Genomic DNA, 7,224 nt, shown 5'->3' on the forward strand with positions numbered 1-7,224 from the left:
TCTTTCTTGCTTTTTATGATTCTCATCCTGTAGGACCTGGGCTTATGCAGGCACTTGCTCTTCTCAGATCTTCAAATCTATAGTCTCTGTCCTCAGCCCTGCTCAGCAACTTCCTCAGCATTTTCCTGGTTTCTGGTCCCCAGTCTGCATGAAAAAGCGAGTGCACAAATGAGCCATAGGCAGACCGAACATGAAGATGGGTTTCTGACCACAACCAATCCAGGACCCAATCCTTGTTGTCAGCCGAGCAAGCAGGCTTACTATGTATGTCAGACTTGGAAGGAGGTTGGCTGCTGTATCTAGCAAAAGGCCAGGAATCTGCACCAGATCCCGCAGAACAATAGGCCCAAATGGCCGTAGTTCTATCTGAGAGCTTCCCTAACTCTTGTCCCCACTCCCCACCTAGGTCTGACGGACCAGAAAACATCAAGTTGGGACCCCGAACAGGCACATAGGATGCCTCACTTCTAGACAGCTCACTAAGGCTCTCTGGGCCAATAGGCTCCCATCGGGCATAGCTGAGGCCTTCCCTTTTCCCCACTAGCGTGAGTTCTCACTCTTCTGCTTGATGTGGAGTCTCTGCCAAATGCATATAATGGTGGCTTGACTCCCTTGCTCTAGCAAGCTCTGATATTCTTTGCCTGTTGTTATTTGCTTGGCCTTCCTTTACAGGACAAGTCATACCAGAGGTCCCGCCAAGACCCCGTCTGAGCTGCCGTTGCTTCAAAACCACAGCTTTCCAGCCTGGCACCTGGGCCTTCTTCTGGGGTCCCCTTTTTTTTGGCCTCCTTGGTGGAACCAGACCATTCCTTTTTGTCTGCTTATGCTGTCCTTTTGGTTACAATGTTGTATTGTTCTGTGCAAACCTGTTGTGAGTCATAAGAAGAAGAATCAGAGCTTGGAACCATGTATAGGCTCTTGTGAATCTTGTCTGAGCCTGCCTCAGAGACCAAGGAGATTGATGATCTCAGCAGATTGTCATCCACCGCGATGAACTGAGCTGAAGGTCCCCAATCACAAAAGCTGAAGTTCTCCCACTAAGTCAATGTTGGGTCCTGGCAGTATCCTCTCTGGGTTTCCACTGGGTGGAGAGTCCAGACTGATGGGTCTGTGTTCAGAGGTGGCCAACTGTCATTTTGGAGGGCTCAAGACATGAGATATACTAATGTTCTATTTTGACCAACCATCACCACTTCTCTTCGGAATCCTCTAAATGTAAACTCTCTCTTCTCCCAGAAAACAAAAATGTCTGCTTCCTGTATGTACTGTCCTCACAATCTCAAGTCTTATTCCCCGCAACTTTGCCAATGATGATTTGGGTCTTCAGGGCCCACTCTGGACAACCTGATTTGACAAAATCGTTCATTTGAGAGGCAGGCATGTAACACACAAGATATTGGGTCAAGGCTCCCATCTAGTTCTTTGTTCATTTTGTTTATGCTTAGTTAAAATACTACTTCTCATTTCCCATAAACGGCTTGCTGCCATTCACCCAGAATGACCCCTTTACTCCTTTTTTTCTTATTATAATCACTATACTAATTATTATCCTTGTTAAGTGAGAACATAGCCTATGCCACTCCTCTCTGTGCTTCTGACCGCAGGATGTGCCATCCATCCCTGGACCCCATGGCAAATCCTTCTGGGAAATTCAGATTTCAACAAATGAAAGGAATCACCAAGACTGGAAATTCCAACTCCTGGGTGAGCTCCAAAAGGCGGCGACTTTAATTGTTCGGGCACACGACTTGGAGGATTTACTATTTATGCCACAAATTAGAACAATGTTCCCTTTATTGGAAACTGCATAAATAAGAAAGCCTGTAAGAAACCTATCTCTAATTTTGGGGAAATTGACTCATAATACAATGTATGTGGAAGATGGAATATGGATCCGTCTGAGCCTATTGTTGGCATAGTGATTTTCGTGCCATTGCTGTAGATTTCTAGTTGGCAGGAGGTAGTGGTATTTGTGTTACTGTTTACACCTTTTGGTCCATAAAGTAAGACAGAACAGTCTCTGAAAGGCCTTAAGGAAGAAGCTGTTTGGCATTAAGGCTGATCCTCATGGCTAAGGGGATTAGTTCTCTTGGACTCAGTTGGGCAATAGGGGTTCCTGTTTGGAAGCACCCTATAGTGACCCTTAACATGTTCTTGTTTGTTGTGTTTGTCTTCATAGTGGTCATAGTGCTGGTCCACTGCGTTCTAGCCAGAGTCTTACAAGCATCTATACAGATGTTCTGTCATCACATGCATGGTCAAGATCTTCCAATACAGTTGCCTGTGAAGATGACTAGACCATGTTCAGCAGTGAAGTGTTTGATCTCTGGTCTTCTCTGACTGGGCCAACCTCTCCCAAGGCCCAAAATGGGGACAGACATGTGGAAGACATGAACGGGCAGTGCCATGACCATACATAACAATAGGTCTCAGGGGGTCAAGCCTCTGCCTTCGGCTCAAGTTATGATCTCAGTGTGCTGGGATTGAGCCCCACATCGGGCTCTCTGCTCAGTGGGGAGCCTGCTTCCCTATCTCTCTGCCTGACTCTCTGCCTACTTGTGATCTCTCTGTCAGATAAATTAATAAAATCTTAAAAAAAATAATAGGTTTCTTGCCTGAAGTGTGTAGCCCAGGAAATCAACCCATTATCTACAGTTTTCTCCTTGGAAAGCATCAGAATACAATCTGGGCCATCCGGCCTATAAAGTGTACCAATAACCTCTGTAGCAATTGTCCTCAAATGACCAGGAAATGGTTTGTGACTGAGTCTGTCCTGATTTCTTTCCCTATACGCACCTGAGGCCCAGCAGATACAATAGCCCTGACAAAGACATGGGATGTCATGCTTCTAGACCACCGGCTACAGCTTTCTTATGCCCAGAGGCTCTAATTGGGGCATCCCTGAATCTTGAATCTCTGCCGAAATGCAAGTGATAGTGGCTGACTCCCCAGGCATGGAGCTGGGCTAAGTCAGGTGTACTAGGCCCACCCTGCTCTAAGGGAACCCTGCGAAGTCTGGTTCTGGCTCAGGTACTACCCACACTGGTGTTTTCCTGACTTGGGTGGCTCTGGACACGTACAACTCCCGCTCCATTTCAACTTCCAAGATTGCTCCAGCAAGGGTCTGCTTCCAGAAGTTCCCTTCCCTTTTTCTTCAGCTTTAGAAATATGAAGACTGAGGCATGACACAACCATGTGGAGTTGCTGAATAAGATTCTGGATGTCTGGGACATAGTGCGGGCAAAAGTTTAGATTTGAAGTGGGGCCATGAATTCCGAATGTTTGGAACTGATGAGCATAGAGTTTCCCTAAATGCATGAGAAAATAGGAAAATAATTCTGGAGAACCTTGGTGAGTATCCTGGGGAGGAAGTTGGCAGGTTGTTGGTATGGAAGGGCCCCTCTAAGAGAAGAAGGAACAAGCCCCCTGCCCTGTAAGGAAATAATGGAGAAAGTCTGTAGAGACATGATCTGGGGAGACGCTTTGCAAAGGAGTGGGAAATTTGCCCACTCAGAGCCAGTGCAGCCCCTGTTCACTCTCGGCCAGGCCTTAGGCCAAGCTGTTTGTATACTTGCTCAGATCAACAAGCGGTAAGACACTGAAGGTCACAGGTTTAATTTATTAAGCCACCAAAGCACCAATTCAGGTGGCCATTTTCCCAGTGCGTGCATAGTAACTGGTCCGCCAGTGTTGGTCAGTAAAAGGAATCTAATTCTTGGCAGAGCCATCCTAGGACAGTTGGCTTGGAATGTCCCAGGTTCTCAGCAGTTGAGCAGACCACTCACTGGCCACTAAGTGTAGTCAGCTGGTCCCTAGGAAGGCTCCATGTGAGATAGCTGGTAATATGAAGACTGATGGAGGATGGCCATGGTGGTTTTTTTCCATAGGCACTTCAGAGGGGCTTCTCTTGGAGGTAACTGTCTTGGGGTTTGGGTCATGGGTGGAAACCTAGAGGTGGGGGGCTGAGTGAGCATGTGGACTTTTCTGTTGGCTCAGGCACCTCCTCCAGCAGGAGTGTCCAAGAAAGAGACTTGGCTGTGGGCGTCAAGGCATGATCTCACATGCTCCAGGAAGGTGACTCGTGTTCAGGGATCTCTCTCCCCAGGGAACCAACTCTATTCCTGTCCTGGACCCATCCTCATCTGTATGGTAACTCCTAGCATGTCAATTTATCTCTGTACATTTCAGGGCCCTCACTCTAGAATATGGCTTACGACCCCTTTCTGTCCCCCCACACCTCAAAAGGGCCCACATGGGGATTACAGGAGATGGTCAAAGGTGTCATCCACGAGCTGTGAAACAGCTGCATTTCTCCAATGCCTCCATGAAATGAAGGTATGTGCCCACAGGACCTACCTGTCCGGTGTTCTTAGTGCACCCCCAACTGCAAAACCTCCACAAGCCCAACTTGGATTCAGGAGGCTCTACTGAGCAGGCAGCAGATGAATAATGAGATGAAAGGATTGAACTAGGAATAGGTTATCACCCATTTCCCTGGGTTCTTCTGCCAGCAGGATGTCCACAGTTCTCTCTATTATGATGCATTTCTCAGGATCTTGCCTCAAGGATTAAGAAGAAATGTTCACCCGAGGTGAAGAATATCAACTGGCCTGAAGCAGTGATTCGCGAAACATCACATCTGGCCAAACAACGGGAGGCCCCCTATGGATGGCCCACTTGAAGGTACTGTGGAAACACACTCTTTAGGTTCATTTCAGAATAATGAGTCTATTTTCATCAGTGACCCATATTTAAGACAAAACTATGAGATGTTCAGCTACATTCCTCTCTCCTGCATGCAATGGTGGATGATCAAGTCAATCGGTAGTGCCTCTAACTCTAGACATCAAGATACACTCCACCTCCAGAATGGGCTCCTGTTGAACAGTAAACAAAATCTCTAGCCAATGTGTGGACCGTTGTTTTTTTCCTCTTTTGCCTACATTCTTTGTTTTTCTTATGTTCAATTAGCCACCATAGATTACATGTTTAGTTTTTGATGCAGTGTTCAGTGACTCATTGTTTGCATAGAACACCCAGTGCTCCTCACCACATGTGTCCCCCTTAATACCCATCGCCTGATACCCCCTCTGCTCCCCTCCCCTCACCCTTCTGTAACCCTCAGTTTTTTGCAGGAATCCAGAGTCTCTCATGGCTTGTCTTCCTCTCTGATTTTTTCCCATTCATTTTTCCCTCCCTCCCCCTATGGTCCTCTGCACTATTCCTTGTTTTTTTTTTTTGTTTTTGTTTTGTTTTTTTTTCCCTTTTTTAAAGTTTTACTGTGTTGTTAGTCATCATACAATATGTCATTAATTTTTGATGCAGCATTCCAAGATTTGTTGCTTATGTATAACACCCAGTGCTCCATACAATACGTGCCCTCCTTACTACTCACCACCAGGCTCATGCATCCCCCACCCCTCCCCTCCAAAACCATCAGTTTGATTCTCAGGGTCCACAGTCTTTTTTGGATCCTTTTCATGAACAGAACAAAATCATGTAGTATCCATCTATGTGCCAGAACACACACTGAACCCTACCTTTTGGGGAGTATTTAAAATACTTCATTTAGATAAGTATCGATTTTATGTATTTCCCTCCACTGGTCCACTCATACAGAAATGCTGTGTTAAAAAAACAGTGATTCGTTTCTCATAATTACTCACGAAGAGCCTGTTTTTCCCACACACAGTGACCGAAAAATTGGTCAGTGAATTCACAAAGGTTGAGAGATAACAAAGTACCTAGCCTTAGCTACACACAGAGAAAAAGCAGATCAAATACATAGATGGTGAGAGAATGACATAATTTGATTAGTATGTGCTTAGAGAAATATGACTTTGGAAAATGGAATTGGTGTTAACACTGCTTTTGATTTCATCTGGGACCCATGTTAAACTTTGTTCTAGAAATGTCTGATGACTCAGGACGGTAAAAATGGATAGGGATGGTGTTTTCAATCAAGAATGGGACCTCTATTTATTCTCAATATGTGTTTCTTTTCCCCTCTTCACCCTAAAGTTGGGCTAGTGACTCTATGGGGGGGTGCAGGTCACCTCCCCTCATTTCATTTCCTTTCAAAAACAGAGGGATAATGTGTGAGACCAGAGTTCAACTTTGGAAAGGAAGTCTTTCCTCTCATGTGCCACCCTTGTCTGTGACTAGGCACCTGTCTGGACAGAATGAGTTGGCCACTGTGCAGCTCGAGTGACTCTGAAAGGTCTATGATGACACCATCACCATGGCGACGAGAGAGACACCTCTGCTGTGCTGTCCAAAGGTCCCTCTTTGGGCTGAGTGAGTCATTGAGACACGTACAACTCTCAAGGACGGAAACAGGATTGGAAATATTTTGTGTGGCTGCTGTTGTGATATGTTCTTACAGATCTCCGGACTGCTGTTTGCTGCTAACCAGATAGTTCCCTCTTCCTCCAAATATTTTCTCATCAATGATAATTTTCTCTCTCCCAACTTGTCATTCGGAGTTATACAAATGTTTTATAGTTTAGTTTTATCCCTTGATTTCTATTTTTGGTTATTCTACCAAGCTAGCTGCCTTTTGTCCTTAGTTGTGAAAACTGTACTCCTCCCTGTGATATCCTGCACCACACCCTTGACACACTAGGTTCCCCTAGGGGAGAAAATACGGCAATGTCTATTTTCATTTCTGTCCAAAATTATATATTCCAATATATGTTCAATATATATATTCGCGATAAGCACCTCCTGAAGCCAACTTGAAAATAGAACCGGCTCCTTCTCCCCTGAACTGTGAACAGGCCTAATATGGGGAAATTCATCAATTCAATTAAAGGGGCCCACTGCCTCCAAACACCTCCCCCCCCACCCCCGGCCCAGCTCAGCCTGAGAAGCCTCGAGTGCCTGCCTTTGGGGACCCAGCGGGATTGCCCGCAGGAAGGATGCATGGATGAGCCTGAAAGTCCCACCCTCTGCCAGAGGAGAGAAAGTTTGTCATTTACCCGGGCGCTGGGCTGTCACCACTCCGGGTTCCTTCCTCACCCGGCTCCGGGCGTTGAGCCCCCAGCCTGCGGGGAAGCGGCTGGATCTGGAAGCCCTGATTGGGGGCAGGAATCGTTTGGCAGCAAGTCGGGCGCCCCGCTCCCCCTCCGGAGCCCTTCTACCTGGCCCTGCCGCCTCGACCCTTACCTGAGGGGGTCTCGGCCACTTGCAAACTCTGCTAGCGGAGCCCAGCAGGCGCCAGGG

General features: G+C 46.6%; 1 long non-coding RNA gene across 1 annotated transcript; it reads left to right on the forward strand.

Moving 5' to 3' along the window:
- The first annotated feature begins 3,786 nt into the window (after positions 1–3,786).
- LOC131811754 (uncharacterized) lies at positions 3,787–6,717 on the forward strand. The gene is made up of 3 exons (XR_009346098.1): positions 3,787–4,335; positions 4,553–4,683; positions 6,166–6,717. It is a non-coding gene; the product is annotated as an uncharacterized LOC131811754 (long non-coding RNA).
- The last annotated feature ends 507 nt before the right edge of the window (positions 6,718–7,224 follow it).

The sequence above is a fragment of the Mustela lutreola genome, chromosome 11 (genome assembly GCF_030435805.1).
Source record: "Mustela lutreola isolate mMusLut2 chromosome 11, mMusLut2.pri, whole genome shotgun sequence".
Taxonomy (NCBI): Eukaryota; Metazoa; Chordata; class Mammalia; order Carnivora; family Mustelidae; genus Mustela; species Mustela lutreola.